General features: G+C 37.1%; 1 protein-coding gene across 12 annotated transcripts in view; it reads right to left on the reverse strand.

Moving 5' to 3' along the window:
• The window catches only part of LRMDA (leucine rich melanocyte differentiation associated), a 1,316,989-nt gene that overhangs the window by 174,853 nt on the left and 1,123,605 nt on the right, over positions 1 to 18,531 (reverse strand). The window contains exon 8 of one of the 12 annotated variants that reach the window (XM_081564377.1): positions 15,843 to 16,120. The exons of the other annotated variants lie outside the window; for them this stretch is intronic. The gene's annotated coding sequence lies outside the window, so the exon portion shown is untranslated. Of the gene's footprint in view, positions 1 to 15,842; positions 16,121 to 18,531 lie in introns of those variants that run through there. 12 annotated transcript variants of the gene reach the window in all.

Raw genomic sequence — 18,531 nt, forward strand, 5'->3', positions numbered from 1 at the left:
TGTGAGGAAATTAAACAAACAAAAGAGGCATCGCAAGAGGCTATCTGTGCCCTTTGGAAATGTGCTGCTTTGGGAGATGGGTGGATGCACTCCAGTCATCTGTACACATGGATTCCTTTGCATCAGTTTTTTCTTTCCATTAAAGTGGAATAATTTGTCATATGAGCTATCCAAAATAGCAGAGGTTTTCTTGGTGGGAGGTTTCAGCTGTCTATTGTTTTTTCCTCTTTAATTATGCTTTCATTTTAATAAAGGATGGATGCCATTCCAGGTTCAATGCATGAGACAAATGCTCAGGGCTGGGGCAATGGGATGACCCAAAGGGATGGGATGGGGAGGGAGGTGGGAGGAGGATTCAGGATAGGGAACACATGTAAACCCATGGCTGATTCATGTCAGTGTATGGCAAAAACCACTACAATATTGTAAAGTAATTAGCCCCCAACTAAAATAAATAAATTAATAAAATAATAAATAAATAAATAAAAAATAAAGGATGGAGGGGCAAAAACACAGGTCTTAATTAAAGTCAAAGCTTAACAATGTTGCAAGCTCTGTGTGGATGTGTGTCTATAATTCACTCTTTTTCTCATTAACATAATTTAGACAAATATGTAAATGAGAAACTGCTGCTTCTGGTCCATCCACATTTTTTCCCAATGGATTTAACAGAGATTACCAGAGTTCTTTCATGACTAAATGAGTGTTCTGTTTTTCCTTTAGTCCATCTGAGCTATTAAAACACTAAACAGGTTTCAAAGAGTTAAACTGTGTCATTCCACTGCCTCATCTCCCATCAGTTTCCAGTTCGCTTAAACTCTGGCTCTTGCCACCTAAATGTCACCCAAACCTTCTATGCTTCATTTGGCTTAGTTTTGTTTTATTCCCCCCAAATAAATAATTCTTTCCATTTACTCAGGGGATGTGCCTTCTCAAAGCTGAACATTCAACTAGGGGCTGATGGGACTGGCTTCTCGTGGGGATCTTGTCAATCACAGAGCCCTTGACTGCTAACACCCTGTGAGGTCTGTACACACAGATTCAGTAGAAGGTGTGCTGGCTTCAGGGTCAAATGTGGTGTCTGGTCCTGATTTTGCCCCCACTCTTTCCTAAATCTTGGGTTCATGACTTCATCTTTTTGTGTCTCTGTCCCGGGATAGCGAATGGAAAGATAGAATCATGATTTGCCTCACTCATGAGATCCTTTTGAGGTCCAAATGAGATACTGGTTATGGAATTATTTTGAAAAGAATAAAGGTATTACTAGTAAAAAAAAAAAAATAGGGGATGGGTAGGTATATAGGGAAAGTTTGGATAATTAACACAAACAGATCTTCTAAATATTGCAAATGGAGTTCTACAACCAGGCTTTTCTTCGATCACCACACCTAAGAACCAAATGGACCCAGGAGCCACATCTGTATGATGGGGAAATGACTACCTTCTGGAAGGTGACGGAGAAGTAGAAACACAGAGCTCAAGTAGGGAGACTGAAAAGACATTCTACCTACTTCAGTAATTCTTGAGTGGAACAGGAGATTGCAAAAGCTTCCAGGTAACTTGCACAAGAATAGAACTATTAGATCCTAGGAGAGAGAAGAGGACTCATAACAAGTGACAGTCAAAGTGGCAGAGCCTCTCTGGGCTTTGTCTCCAGGGTAAAAGGGAAATCTGGAAGGGAGAGGAATATAAACAGGCACGTCTAAAAGGACCCCAAGGAGCAGACGGAGCGCCTGTCAACTGCAACATTCCCCATCTCAGTCAGGGGTCTTTCCGCTCCAGGCTCACACCCAGGGTGGCACAGGGAGGACAGGGACTTCAGGGAGAGAAAAGCAAAGCCACGGAGCAGAATGTTTCCCTCCACGTCCAGGTGTCCAACATCAAGTAACAGTGGCTTTCACAGAGCGTGACATTCCACAGAGAGGAAATGATGAGCTGGGTCAGATGTGTGCAGTTCCCAGGCTGACGTCAGGGCTGTCAGCCCTGCAGACAAAAATCTCACAGGCCATGGACAAAGGGGAGTGGCCACTGGGCCTGAGTGTGGACAAGTAGGTCACCTTGGAAGAGGTCCCTGCACCCGTACTAGCCCGCCCCATCATCCTGCAGTTGACGACGCTAAAGGGGCTCAGTGTCTATGTGTGAGTGTAAGGAGATGTGAGGGAACCCTTCTCTCTCTCACTCAGTATTCCTTTTTGGCTGAGAAAATGCAGACAGTCACTCCTCCGAAGAAGTGCCTCTCCCCACCTCAAGGGAGGAGTGAATGCGCTGTGGGAAACTGGGCTCCAGCCTAGTGTGTGCAGCTCTGCCCCTCTGAGCACTCTTTCTATGCTGTCCATCTGCCTGCCTGCAAGGTTCTGATTTCCTCTTTTGTTCTGGTTGCTGGGAGGTAGGGAAGCTTACAGGAGCACAGAGCACCTCCAGCAGCCAACTGGCAAAAGGGCTGTACATCTTGGCCGGGGCCATTCCACATACTTGCAATTAATTGTATCAATGATAAAGCTGCTATTTTTGTCCCTATCTGACTCCTATGTCAATTTTTAATTGTTTTTTGACTCCTGGAGGAAAGGGTCATTCAAAATTTTAATGGGAGAGTCTTAGTGGTATAAATCATATGGGTCCTGGGAACTTCTGTAGGACGCATAAGAACGCTGACATCATAAATAGAACTGTGGGAAGTGATTAAAAGTGAATCCCAGGCGAACTCTCTGGGGCAAAGCAAGAGTTATAAACTGTGCATCAACCTTTGAATCATTCTCCTTCTGATCCTAGTGGGGACTGTACTATAATGGAGATGACTTGTGTTAGAGGCAGCTTGTGCCAACATCTAAAAATACAATTTAGTAAATACAACTGTGAAGTTGTGAATGTTGTTCCAAAAAATAAACTTCAAAAATACAAAATGAGGGAATATACTTACATGGAAAAGGAGATACACTACATGAAAACAAATTTAGGGTTTGCCAGTATCTCTATGACTATAAATGTCAGTGAGGACTTTCAACATGGAGATTACAGTCACATCCTATTCTGCCCTGGTAGAACCACTCCTAGAATTCTGAGGCCAGGTGGAATGTGACATGCTGAGTAGGACACAGGAAGAACTGAGCAGGCTCCTAAGAGACAAAGCAGAATAGAGAGCGAAGGGACCAGGGGCCATATATATATATATATGTATATATATATATATTGTGGAGAAAGGAGGCATGGAAGAAGCATGATGGGCATCTTTAAATGTCCAAGTGGTGACCATCATGTATAAGAGGAAGCAAGCTGCATGGCTATAAGACAGGACCAGATGGTGAATATAAGGAAGAGTTTTCTTACAATTATATCTACTTGAAATATTTAGAATATCCCCCACAGTATGATATGTTTTAGATATCAAAGTACAGTATCGACAGAATTCATACCTCAGGTAACAGTTGAAGGAAGTGAGATATTATATAGGCATATGTGTCCAATGTGTTGTGATTCTAGAAACTACTAGAAATATAACACTTATCCAATGCAGCCTTGAAATATTATAACTACCTAATTCTGAATGTGGATTCTCTTTCTTTTCCTTACTAGTTCACTCATGGGAGCTAACCTAGTGCCTTTCACCTGAGCACGTGACAAGTGTTGTCTGGATAACTGAATAATACATACTCAAATCTTTTTTATGATGGTGATGATATGTTCAATAATGTTTGACTAGTGGGTTAACAAACAAGAACATTAAGTATTAGTGAAGCTTCTCCCTGCCATACTGTTTATTAACACAAGCAATTTTTCATGCTTTGGTAATATTTCCCTTTAATATTAGTTACATAAGAGCTGAACACCATATGCTGAATGGCCTTGAGGCATATCCCAGTGAGAAAAAGCACAGTATAATTTGTATTTTACAAAGAATGCCCACAACCATTATTTCTTTATAATTCTCAAAATACCTTCATGAGGTTGACATTGTTCAAATATGGAAACCAGACCCAGAGATAGGAAGGGACTTGCTCAAAGACACCAAGCAAGTAAGTAGCAGTCCCTGAACCTAAAACAAGATGCGTTAATTCTAAGATGCATGCTCCTTCCACTGTAGGTCAAATGCCTCGGATAAAAGCCCTAATGAAAAGAAGAAAGGTGGTAAGCTTCCCTGTGGTTAAGCTGGTCAGACCCGTTTGTTCCGTATTTTCCCCATGTCTCTGTCTTCCCAGCTCCCTGCATCCTGTAAAGCCAACTGTTCACAGGATATGACTCTGGTTTGCCTGGATGCTGAGCTGATGGTGATGCTATGTGAATATGACCACGACATAACTTGTCTTTATAAATATCCATTCCTTGCAGGCTTGTGAAACTACTCACTTGAAATCTAAGTCTGTTTGGCAGGGAGATGGGGACAGGACAGCTGTAAGTTGGCATAGTTACCCTAGGCTAGTCCACCACAAGCCACCTCACTTAAAGGAGGACTGGAAGCCAGTGCGGTGGTTTAATACCAGGACTGCTGGCAGCTCCCACCTTGTGACCTGGGATTGCAAGGTGATCTGTGAAGAGAGGCTCTGAAATATCATCAGACATGCTCCAAGGGTATGCTTGCTGCTGCTTAAGTGCTTGGGAGAAGGGACATCTATTAAATGTGTTCAGTATTCTCCTTTCCTCTTCAATCACATCTTCTCTCACTCTTTTCTTTTTTTCTCCTTTCTTGAGGAAATAGCCAAAAAGTAACATGTTCTCATAATAACCAGATCAAGTTTCTTCAGATTAATTCATTTAGTAAGCATGAGCAGTTACAATGTGCCTGATGGTGGGCTAAGTTTTGGAAATCTGGAACTGAATAATACTGTTTATATGACGAGTGAGTTACAGTATAGTGGAAAAGACAGTAGTTAGACAAGTAAACTAAAAGGTTAAAAGTACTATTATTGAGGTATTTGTAAGATGCTAAAACTGACTATCCTGAAGAAATTATCAGAATCAGTGGAATATATATAATAATCTATGTATAATAAAAAAAAATATGTTCTCAAGCTGAACAAGAATGGACCTAAAGGGACTTGTCTGGTGGTCCAATGGCTAAGACTCTGCAATCCCAGTGCAGGGAGCCTGGGTTCAATCCCTGGTCAGGGAACTAGATCCCATATGCCATAACTAAGTATCCTGTATACTGCAACTAGAAAAAAAAAAGATCTTGCATGCTGCAACTAAACATTCCAAACACCACAAAAAAATCAAAGATCTAAGTGCCACAACTAAGGTGCAGCCAAATAAATACATACATATTTTTTAAAGAGTGGACTTAAGGATTCACCACATAGAAGATAAGTTCATGAAGAAAGATCAACATTCAACTGCATCCTGAAGAACTTCAATGACTTCAGTAATTACCTTAGTTTAAATAAAGTTTCCTAGCAGAAGTAAATAGTGGAAGAAAGCTTCCCTTGTAAGGACCTTTATTATTGTTTCAATAATTTTGATTATGTAACTATGGTTCACTATAGAACAAAGTAACACCATTTTCTAAATGTTTTACATTTTCCCTGGAGTTTCCAGTTGCTTTTATTTTATTCTTAAAATAACCTCCTCTTTTTTTAGGCCTTTTACACAGATATGCTCCTGGTTTTTCCTTGGATAATTATAATTACCATTATTAAATATTTTTAAAGGAATGACCTAAAATCATTACATGTCTAAATGTGAGGATGAAGCTAAAACAGTATTTAGGTAGAAATGTGTTACCTTAAATGCCTTTATTTAGAAGACAGCTTAAAAGTCAATGATCAAAATTCCTGTATTATCAAACTAGGAAATAAAAAGTCACTCAAAGTAACTGAAAGGGAGAAAATAACAAAGTAATAATGGAACACTTTGTGTTATCTTTTGGCAAATTTTTGTAGGTATGAAATTATTTCTAAAATGAGAAAAAAATTTAAAGTTGTTTGAAAGACGTTGTTAAGAAATCAAAAAGGCACGACTGATTGGGAGAAAATATTTGCAATACACACACCTGACTAAGACTTCTATCAAGAATAAATAGAGAATTCTTACAGCTTTATCATAGCAAGACACACAGCCAATTAAAAGATTTGAACAGATATTTCATGAAAGAAGAGTTATGAATATCCAACAAGTACATGAAAACATGCTCAAAATTACTAATCATTAGGGAAATGCAAATAAAATCACAATACTATTATACTACATTTGAAATATAATGGCTAAAATTTTAAAAGACCATTAACACTAAATGTTGGCTTATATATATAATAAGCTTATATATATAATAACTGAACTTTCATACATTGCTGTTGAAGAGTGTGAAATGATACAACTACTTTGGAAATAATTTAGAAGTTTTAAACGAAGCTAAACATACTCTTAGTATATAACCCAGTAATTATATAGTAAAAATTAATAATAATCAACCAGTGTTGTACTGACACAAAAAAGCAGACATACTCAGCAATGAAACAGAAGAGAGGGTTTGAAATAAACCCTCACATGTATGGTCAGTTGATTCTCAACAAGGGTGACAATTTCTTTTAAATAGTTTCTTCGAAAAATGGATATAGGAAAATTGGATATTCATATGTGAAAGAATGAAACTGGATCCTTACTTACCATTATATACAAAAATTAACAAAAAATATATCAAAGATGTAAAGAAAGAGCTAAAATTATAAAACTCTTAGAAGAAAACATTAAGGAGAATCTTTAAAACATTGAATTTGGCAATAATTTCTTGGATATGACACCAAAGACAACAACAACAAAAAATAGATAAACTGGACTTCACCAAAATTTAAAACTTTTGTGAAACAAAGGACACTATCAAGGGTGTGAAAAGGCAACCTACAGACTGGGAGCAAATGTCTGTAAATCATATATCTGGTAAGGGATTAGGATTCAGAATATATAAAGAAGTACTACAACTCAAAATAAATGAGAAAATAAAACAACCCAAATCAAATATTGGCAAAGTACTTGTGAACAGACATTTTTCCAAAGAAGATATGTGAATGGCCAACAAGCACATGAAAAGGTGCTTAGTGTCCCAAGCCATAAGGGAAATGCAAATCAAAATCACAATGAGATACCATACCACTAAACGGGTATTATAAAACAAAAAACAAACAAAAAGGAAAAAAAACAGAGATTGGAACCCTTATGTATTGTGGTTGGAAATGGTACAACTGTTTTGAAAACAGTATGGCAAATCCTCAAAAAGTTAAACAATAGAACTATCTTATGATCCAGTCATTTCACTTTCAGGTATATATCCAATAGAACCGAAAGCAGAGACCTCAACAGATACTTGTACATCTATGTTCATATAGCAGCATCATGCTCAATAGCCAAAAGGGTACAGTGATGCACATATCCATCAAGATGAATAAATAAACTAAATATGATATACACATACAATGAGATATATTTCATCTGTAAAAAGGAAAGGAATAAAATTCTAAGACAGCTAAAACATAGATGACCCTTGAAAATATTATGCTAAGTGAAATAAGTCAGACACAAAAAGGATAGATATATACTGTAATGATTCCACTTGATGTATGTAGAATAAGCACATTCACAGAGACAGAAAGTGTAATGAAGTTACTGGAGGCTGGGGAAAGAAGAAATAGGGAGTTATTGTTTAATAGCTTTGGGATTTCTGTTCAGCATAGTGGAGTGACAAGGGTTGCACAAGATTGTGAATGTACTTAATGCCACTAAATTATACTTAAAAATGGCTAAAATGGTGAATTTTGTATTGTATAGAAGAATCAGAAAAAATACCCCCAAACCTGGTAAAAGGCAAATGTCCACCAAGGAAAGTGGAGATGCAAATTGTGGTATTGTTGTATCTTCATATACTGGAATACCATTCAGGAATGAAAAGCAACAATGTAGGTACATTTCAGGAACATAATACTAAGCAAATGAACCCAGACACAAAATAAGTACATGCTTGTTGTTGTTATTCAGTCACCCAGTCATGTCCAACTTTTTGCAAACTACATGACTCTATTCATACTAAGTTCATGAAAAAGCAAAACTAATCTATGATGACAAAAAATAAATGAGTCATTGAGTAGGGTTGGGGGTTCTGGCTTTAAAGGAGTATAAGGGAACTTTTAGGGGTAATGGGGAGGTTTTATATCTTGATTGGCATTGTGAATATATAGGTTCATGTATTTGGCATAATTCTTCGAACTTTAAACTTAAAATGAACTCATGAATTGTTTATTGTACGTAAATCATACCTCAATAAAATTGAGGAAAGGAAGGAAGGCAGAAGATCATTGGATGGAAGGAAGAAAGGAAGATAGAGAGAAGGAAGGAAGGAAAGGAGGGAAGGAGGAGGAGAAGGAAGGAGAAAAAAAATCACACAGCTATAGCATGTGGAAAATTAGAATAGGGTAATATTGGCACAAGAGAAGGTAGCTACCCATGTTGAATAAAACAGAGAGCCCAGAAACAACTCCGCATATATACACAAATTTGGTAATGCCACAGATGGCTCTGAAAAGGAAAGAACATTTAAAGTGGAACAATAAGCTAGCCATGTAGTCAAAAAGTTTAATTCTATCCCAAATTGCACCACTACATGGGAAATTCTAGATGGATACAACACCTAAACATGAAAGACAAAATGTTATAGCTTTTAAAAGAAAATATAGAATAACTTCATGATTTCAAGGTATTGAAGAATTATGTCAAATACATCACAGCCCTGGCACTCTCCAGTACATATATTTTATAAATACTAAGGAATTTGATCACATCAAAAGACAATAAAGGAAAAAGGTAAGCCAAAGACTCACAAAAGATGATCTGCAAACACATTAAAGTTACGTTTTTATATCTAGAGTATTAAGGGAGTCCCAAGAGTCTTACTGCAGTGTTAAGTTTCAATCATTTCAGAACTTCACATGTTACTGACTTATAATATCTGAAAAGTTAACTATTTTAAAATATTGATATGTTTCTTTTTAAAATTCAACTTAACTACTGTCTTGTGCTACCCATCACTCTAGTTGGTTTTCAAACTTTGTAAAAAATTCTCAGCTGCTTCTCAATGATAGAAAGAACTACATTTATTTCTGGCTTCAAGGTCCTCCAGAGAAGGAGGTTTTGATGAGCACATGAGACAGTTTGCACAAGACCCTGTGAGGACAAATCTAATAAAGACAGATCAAGTGACCTAAATGGCCTAGCAAGAGGTTTCCTCCAATGAGCCACTGTCTGAGAAAGTGTCATCATAAACCACTGCACTCAAATGAGTTAAAATTAAAAATTTACTTTTCAAACCCACAAAAACATATAAGTGGAGAAACAGTGTAAATAATTATACTGCCAAATGATGTATGTGTAACTGTGAAGCACTTAAACTTATAGAGTTACTAAATCTTTAAACTTTACTAAGATTTGAAACACACTGAAGAACGTATGTCTACAAGTTGCCAACCAAAATTGCTTATTTTCCCTCCCCTCCATATTGTTCTAGCAGTTTTTTTTATATGTGGATCTATACTGATAGACATATATGCATGCATGATCATATCTTCTTGATTTAGTGTGTCTTTTAGCAATACTATACCATCTGTATTAGGGTTCTCCAGAGACACAGAATCAATAAGATATTGATACAGATAAATATTTATTATGAAGAATTGGTTAATGCGATTATGGAGCTAGAGAAGTTCCAGCTTTGCCATCTGTGAGTTGGAGACCCAGAAAAGCAGGTGCTGTAATTCAGCTTAAATCCAAAGGTCTCAGAACTAGAAGAAACAATGGTGTAAAGCTCAATCCAAGGGTACAAGATAAGATGCAATGTCCAGCTTAAGTAATGAGGCAGAAATAAAAGAGGCAAATTCCTCCTTCTGCCTTTTGTGCTATTTAGGTTCTCAATAGATTAGAGTATGCCCACCCACATTCAGAAGGGAAATCTACTTTCAGAGTCCACCAACTCAAATACTAATCTTATCCAGAAACACCCTCAAAGAGACATCCAGAAATAGCGTTTAACATGGGTACTTTCAGTCCGTCAAGTTGTCACATAAAACGGACCCTCATATCATCCATTTTGTTCTTTAGGGATGTTAGGTGAAAAAAAAAAAAAAAAGAAAGTGCAGGACATTGCATGTGAAACCATTTGTATGAAAAGAAGGGATTAAGTATATAAATAAACATGTATGTGCATACATATATGCATGCACAAGTTCTCAGTCCTCCTTAGGTGGTGAGAAGTAGCACTTTATAATTAGAAGCAAATACAGGCACTGATGAACAAAAGGCCATAGTCTTTCCCAGTTTCTGCCAAACAGTGTAGAAGAGGAAAACGATTTTAGTGAGAACCAAAAACCACTGGGAATTGCTTTAATAGCTAAATGGGGAAAATGTAAAGATAAGAGAAACCATCAGAGATAAAACTTAGCCTGCAATAATGAGGCTAGCTTCAAGCCACAGTTTAGGATTTTTAGTTGTAAATTAAACCAGGGTTGAGTGTTGACAAGATTCAGGATTTTTAAATATACATCAAATAAGTGATGTCCAAATTCCCTCCGATCTTCCCCAAGGGGTATGACCTAGTCAGGGTTGGGATTACAGGGGTCTAAAATGAAATTTCTTACCCAAGGCAACTGGGGACACCAAAGGTTTAAACAAAGTAAAGGTCTGGGTACAAGTGTCAAGGCCCAAGGTAGACGAATCAAGCCAGAAGAAATGTCTGGGAAATTAGTAAAACTAAAGGAGAATGAATGGTCAAAATTAGAAGTGGCATTGCTGTCAGACATACAACAAGGAGTCTAGGGTCAGAGAGATAACAACAGATGAAATATGTTGGAAGCAAGAGAGGAAAGACAGATTTCTGAGTGATTACCTAGAAAACACATTGGTCTAGTTTACAAGCGGTATATGAGACTCAGCTATAAAAAGGTGACTAACTTTGGAGTTCCCACTCTAGGAATGATGCAGATATTGTGCTTTGGCCTGTTTCAAAGTTGTCAACTTGAGAGACTGCTCTGACTCCAGGAATGAAATCGATCACCTAAAACATTTCCAAAACTTCCTTTCTGAAAATGCCTTCAGAGATTTTAAGTTTACCATATAGTTATCTATACTTGTGTATCACTGTATTTTGCGAAGCACTTTCATATCTCACAAAGTCCCTAAATTTCATGTCTGAAGAAACACTGTAGTCCCCTTTACCTTCAGTGGTTGTTCACTTCAGCTGCCTTTGGACAGTTTCCATTTCCTCCCCTACCCAGCAGGGAAGTGAAAGCCAGACAAAGGAGCAAAGCAGGGAGCAGAACAGAAGGAGAAGCTGGCCTTTAGGTTCTGGGGCACCATTCATAACCATCCACTAAGATGGAGTTTTCCCAAATTTTCAACATAACTAATGATTTCCTGACTGAAAGCAGAAACCAGGATGTGAGCTTTCCAGGCAATTAATTCTTTAAAGTCACTATGCTAAGTGTTCATAGAAAGGCTTCAAAAAATCTTAAATCATAGAAAATGTTTTTCTTTTGAAGGTAACTTGGGTTTATTTATAATGTAATTTTTAAAAACTTATTTCAGGGAATGAATTGGGTCACAGAGTTATGGAATGCTATTTTTTTTTTTTTTTTTTTTGCTCACCCTAAGCCTCATTTTATGAGTGATTTGTAAGAGGCTTTTAAGATTTGTTCCAAAAGAGGACTTTTAAACATGTTTTAAGCAGCAACTCCATCATCAGAAAAATGTGAATTTTACAAAGTAAGAGAATGCCTTTCACTGAGATATTGCAGTGAAGAAGAGCATGGACTTGGGGCCTAGAGAGCCTGAATTAACATCATGGAATTCACAGCTACTCACAGCTACTAACTATATGTGAAACTGTTAGTAACGCAGTTGTGTCCGACTCTTTGTGACCCAATGGACTGTAGCCCGCCAGACTCCTCTGTCCATGGGATTCTCCAGGCAAGAAGGGAATGGCTACCCACTCCAAGTATTCTTGCCTGGAGAATTCCAAGGACAAAGGAGCCTAGTAGGCTACATACAGTCCATGAGGTCGCAAAGAGTGTGATATGACTGAGTGACCATCACTTTCACCTATATGTGACCCAGTCCTCATGACTGAGCCTTTCAGGGCCTTACTTTCCTTATTTTAAAAATGGTGATGAGAGCACTGACCTGATGGAGTTGTTGCATGATTAAATTAATTGATATCTATAAAATGTTTTTACAGTCTTTTCATAAGTGATAATTATCGTTACCTAATTAGATTCATAAAACTCTGCACTTCATTCCTGACAGGAAAAATACCTCATTAACTTACAGTCACCTAGCTGAAGTTTTGAGAAGATTGTGATGCTAAGTTACAAAGTTAAAGTAACTTAGTTCTATTCATGGTGGATAAATAATAATTTAATTATATCTGACAAGAGTTCATTTTATAAATATTACTCTCCCTTTGAATTTCTCTTTAAATCTCATTTCGTATATAAGAACTATATACTAAGAATATACATATGTGTATACAATATGTAAGAATTATATAAGTATATATAAGAACATATATATACACACATATATATACATATATAAGTATATTTAAGAACATATATATATACACACATATATATACATATGTGAGTATATATAAGAACTGAATCAATGGACATGAGTTTGAACAAACTCTGGGAGATAGTGAAGGACAGGGAAGCCTGGCGTGCTGTAGTCCATGGGGTTGCAAAGAGTCAGACATGACTCAGGGACTGAATAACAAAAAATAAGAAGTATACACTGAGAATAAAGGTTAAATTCTGTTTGAAAATTTTAACTGAATGAATGACAAGGCCTTCTATCTCCAGGTATACAGTCTCTGATATAGACAGCCAGGTGTGTCCAAAACCAAATTCATATAGCCTGCTGGTTGCTTGAGGTGTAACTAGAGAAGCCCCTATAACGCAGACCTTGAATCTCAAATCCATCCAAGGCCAAGTTGCACATCATCTTGTCATTTTGCTTCTTGACATTAACCTTCCTTTCCTGTTTGCTTGTTAACCCATTTCCACTGCCCATTTTTCATGTTTCCACATTCTACATTGTTCTAAAACAGAATGAAGCAGTTTGTTTGCTTCATTCAGGATAAAGAAAGGGGGAGGGTGGATTTTTCAAGTGAAAATCTCTTTGATGAAAGAGACTCATCCTGTTTAATATGCAACAATATGTCTATAAACACAGCCTAACAGACTTCTGTGAAGTTCTTTCATTCATTCATAAAACAATTATGCATTGAGTGTCTGCACATGCAAGGTATCTTTTAGCCCAGAACAAAACAAGTCCTTCCCTTTGTTTGGACGAAAAATACCCACTTCCATAAATATATAATATGTCAAGTGGAGACAAGTGCAGCGGAGGAAAACTAAGTAGGGTAAGTGGAGTGAGATGAGGGGCGGGAATGCTACTTCAGATAGAGTGGTCTCAGAAGGCCTCTCTAAGGAGGTGACATTTGAGCAAAGACCTGAATGGCAATACAAAGTCCAGTACTGGCCAGTGTGGTTGGAGTAAAGAGAGTCCATGGAGAGTGATAGGGAATGATATTTGCATTTATTTTTTCTTCATTCTCATAGATTTCTCTAGATTTCTCTAAATTTCTCATGATTTCTCTAGAACAGATCATACAAGGCCACATAGGGTCTTGTAAGGACTGTGGCTCTTATTCTAAATGAGATGGGAAACCATGGGTAGGGGAGACACAGATTATGATTTAGCATTTTTTAAAAGATTGCACTGACTTTCTGTTAAGAATAGACTGTAGAAAGGCAAGAGTAGAATTAGGAGACTGGTGAGCAGTGGAGTCGGGATGAATGATCCAGGTAAGAAATGACAGCAGCTGGGATCAAGATGTTAACTGTAGACATGGTTGGGATATGGTTACATTTGGAATTAATTTCTCACTGTCATTTCTGGGCCTTGATTCATGTAGTTCTTTGGTGCAATTTTTAACTTTGTGCCCATCATAGCATATAATGATTATTTATATGTATATCAGTCTCCAGGAGTTGGTGATGGACAGGGAAGCCTGGTGTGCTGCAGTCCATGGGATCACAAAGAGTCGGACACGACTGAATGACTGAACTGAACTGATACCAGTCTCCTCCAGATAAAAGTTATCCAGAAGTAAGCCAATCTCTTATTACTCTTATATTTCTAATTTCTAGGATATTGAAGGTGCCCAATAAACATCTTTGGAGTGAGTGCATCCCCAAGTGTGTCCTTCTGGATATGGATTAGCATAGGTTTTAAAGTCAGTTTCAAAACCAGAGAGGACAACCTGAACTATGGAATAACTTAGAAAATATTTCTAGAGAAATCAATGATCCAGTAGGAGTGGGAGGAAATAAGAAGTACATGCAAATGTTAGGGTTTTTAAATTAAATAATTAGGCCCACTTTTCACTCACAAATGTCCTCCATATGTGTGCCTAGTTTCTTGAGTACTGTACTTTAATAAAATAGGTATTGTGCTTGATTAAATGTTATATCATAAAATAATTCTAGGAAAAACATTTATATGTTTATAATATATGTATGTGCTTATGCACATGTGTATGAATAAAACAGCAAAGAATCCAGGAATATAATATTGCCCACTAAATGGTCCACTGATCAAACTGCTGAAACAGGGTTGCAAAATCCATTTTAATATATGATAAGTCAATATCCTGTATCTATATGACACACAAAATATTTGTAGTGTAAACCTATAGGCCTGGCTAGTAAGTTGGTATTGAGATTGTAATTTTTTTTCAGTTAAATTTAATTTGTTATGTAGCAGTTAAACCTGATTTGTGAAGATATCTACACTGACTCTCATGATAGTAACCTCCACCATCATCATAACCTCTTTAAACTTCAAGGAATGCACAGACTATTTAAGTGCAAACCTTTTACAGTGTAGTGCAATTCTTTGACAATGTATCATTCTCAGTTGGGTATATCAAGTAAAGTTTTAAAGGATGGAGAGGAGAGTATTTCATTTGGAGGCATGCTTTTATTATATTATATTATTATATTTAGTATATTATAAATATACTTTTATTATGTTTGAGCAACAGAGAGAAAGCTAATGTGGCTACAGAAAGTGGATTATATACTATGGCTCAGCAGATAATGGAGTTTTTTGGAAGACTGTCTTTATATGCAAATAGGCAAATATGGAAGTTGGGAATGAAAGTATGTAAATAGGTAAATATGGATAGTCTATTGATGAAACTTAGTTTTATATATTAACTTTCTGAAATAACTCATGTACTATTTTTCACTTAGTAAAAATGGTATCACCTAATTGAAACAAAACTGCTCTATGTTATACTTTAAACAATGATCTTGCTATGTTCAAATTAGGTCTCAAATGTTGTAGATGGATGAAAACCAAAAACATCATGATTCTGTGACACCACAGCGTGAGCAAGTCATAAAAAGTAGGTAACTGGTTTATAAGAAAAGAAGACACAAAGTAGATATTAATTAATTAGGTATGATGCAGATACATTTTTCTATGCAGCACTGTAACATGAGTAAAAGCTGACTTATTGTGGAGTTCACAGGCAAGTTAGAAAGCTATTTACAATGTCAGTTTAGGAGTTCTCTACACAGATTTTGAAGTCTCTTTCTCTCTCTCTCTCACACATACACACTTTTCAGACTATTTAGGATGACTTTTGACAATTCTCTTTGATAAGCCAATTAATTAGTTAAAATATTTTAGAAATGTTGTTATTGTTTTAAATAAGTTATTGCAAGCCCAGAAAATTTTTTTTCTTGCAATTATGCTATCATAGATAGCCTGAGAAACTTTAAATATAGGGTAAAAGTTAGAGTACATTTTTTTTTTTTTTTATGAAAGACTAAGTTAAATAGTGTGTTGTTCTGTTGTATTAGATGCTGTCATGTCTGACTCTTTGCAACCCCATGGACTGCAACCCCATGCCGGGTTCCTCTGTCAGGAAATTTTCCAGGCAACAATACTGGAGTGAGTTGCCATTTTCTTCTCCAGGGGATCTGCCCGACCCAGGGATCAAACCTGGGTCTCCTGCATTGCAGGAAGATACTTTACCATCTGAGTCACCAGGGAAGTAGCAGGAACATTAAAAATCGAAACACTAAAAAGAAAGAAGAGGAACCCAAGTTGGAAAGGAGGAAGTAAAACTATGATTGTTCATAGATGACATCATACTATAGATAGAAAACCCTAAACATGCCTCCACCAGAAAACTACTAGAGCTCATTAATGAATTCAGTAATGTTGCAGGATACAAAGTTAATATACAGAAATCTGTTGCATTTCTACACACTAAGAATTAATTATCAGAAAAAGAAATTAAGGAAACAACCACATTTACAATTGTATCTAAAGAATAAAATATTTAGGAATAAACCTACCTAAAGAGGTAAGAGACCTATATATGGAAAAATATTAAGACACTGATGAAAGAAATTGAAGATGCCCCAAACAGATGGAAAGATATGCTGTGTTCATGAACTAGAAGAGTTAATATTGTTAAAATGACCATACTACCAAGGCAATTTACATATTCAATGCTGCTGCTGCTAAGTCGCTTCAGTCGTATCCGACTCTGTGCAACCCCATAAACGGCAGCCCACCAGGCTCTGCCATCCCTGGGATTCTCCAGGCAAGAATACTGGAGTGGGTTGCCATTTCCTTCTCCAGTGCATGAAAGGGAAAAGCGAAAGTGAAGTAGCTCAGTCGTGTCTGACTCCTAGCGACCCCATGGACTGAAGCCTTCCAGGCTCCTCCATCCATGGGATTTTCCAGGCAAAAGAGTACTGGAGTGGGGTGCCATTGCCTTTTCCGATATTCAATGCAATCCCTATCAAAATCCCAAATGCATTTTTTTTTTTTTACAAAATTAGAACAAACAATTTTAAAATTTGTATGGAAACACAAAACACCTCAAATAGCCAAAACAATCTTGAGAAAGAAGAACAGAGCTGAAGCAATCATGCTCTCTGATTTCAGACTATACTACAAGGCTACAGGATCAAAACAGTATGGTACTGACATAAAAACAGACACAGATCAATGGAACAAAATAGACAGCCCAGAAATAAACCCATGCATTTATGGTCAACTAATTTACAACAAAGGAGGCAAGAACACACAATGGAGAAAAGACAATCTGTTCAAAAAATAGTGCTGGGAAAACTAGATAACTGCATGTAAAAGAGTTATATTAGAACATTCTTTAATACCATACACAAAAATAAACTCAAAATCTAAGACCAGATAATATAAATCTCCTAGAGGAAAACCTGGGCAGAACATTCTTTGACATAAATCAGAGAAATATTTTTTGAATCTGTCTCCTAAAGTGAAGGAAATAAAAGCAAAAATAAACAAATAAGGCCTAATGAAACTTAAAAGCTTTTGCACAGCAGAGGAAACCATTGACAGAATGAAAGGACAATACATTGAATGGAAGAATATATTTACAAATGATATAACCAATAAGGGATTAGTATCCAACATTTTTCCAGTGGTCAAGTATGGATGTGAGAGTTGGACTATAAAGAAACCTGAGTGCTGAAGAATTGATGCTTTGAACTGTGGTGTTGGAGAAGACTCTTGAGAGTCCCTTGGACTGCAAGGAGATCCAACCAGTCCATCCTAAAGGAGATCAGTCATGGGTGTTCATTGGAGGGACTGATGTTGAAGCTGAAACTCCAATACTTTGGCCACCTCATGCAAAGAGCTGACTCATTGGAAAAGACCCTGATGCTGTGAAAGATTGAGGGCAGGAGGAGAAGGGGACAACAGAGGATGAGATGGTTGGATGGCATCACCAACTCGATGGACATGGGTTTGGGTGGACTCCAGGAGTTGGTAATGGAGAGGGAGGCCTGGCGTGCTGCGGTTCATGGGGTCGCAAAGAGTCAGACACAACTGAGCGACTGAACTGAACTGAACTGATCCAATGTATATAAATGACTCAGATCAAAGATGATTCCATTTTGATGAGAAAAAACTGCTCAACACCACTTTAGTGCTGAACATCAGCAAATTTTCTAATTGGTATCAACTGTCTTTTCCCTTTCTTTTCCTTATTCCCTCAGCACCCTATTTCCTTATCCACTAAGAGTTCACACTTTAATTCTGCACTAGGCTCTGCTTCAAGCTCTCCTTTGGCATGATTCCATGTATTACCACTTACATCATTCTTACTTTAGCCACTCGTCCCTAGACATATTCCAAACTTAGAATTTTCTCTTCTTTCTTAGGAAAACTCCTTTGCCCTAGGCTGCCACATTCCATGCTACTCTAGAAAAAAATAGCATATGCTAACACATTAATATGTACAAATAACACTGCCTCCCCCACCCACAAAGTGGCAACTTAACATTCAGGATTATAATTACCCAAAGGAGAACTACCACTGCTGGATATTTTCAGGTAAATTTGTAGCAAGATAATCATTTCAGAGAGGTGACTGTCTTTGGATGTTGTTCAGATCTTCTAAGTGTTGCTGATGTACTAGAAATAACACACTGCTTC

Source organism: Giraffa tippelskirchi, chromosome 2, assembly GCF_054371585.1.
Source record: "Giraffa tippelskirchi isolate mGirTip1 chromosome 2, T2T-mGirTip1v1.2.pri, whole genome shotgun sequence".
NCBI lineage: Eukaryota > Metazoa > Chordata > Mammalia > Artiodactyla > Giraffidae > Giraffa > Giraffa tippelskirchi.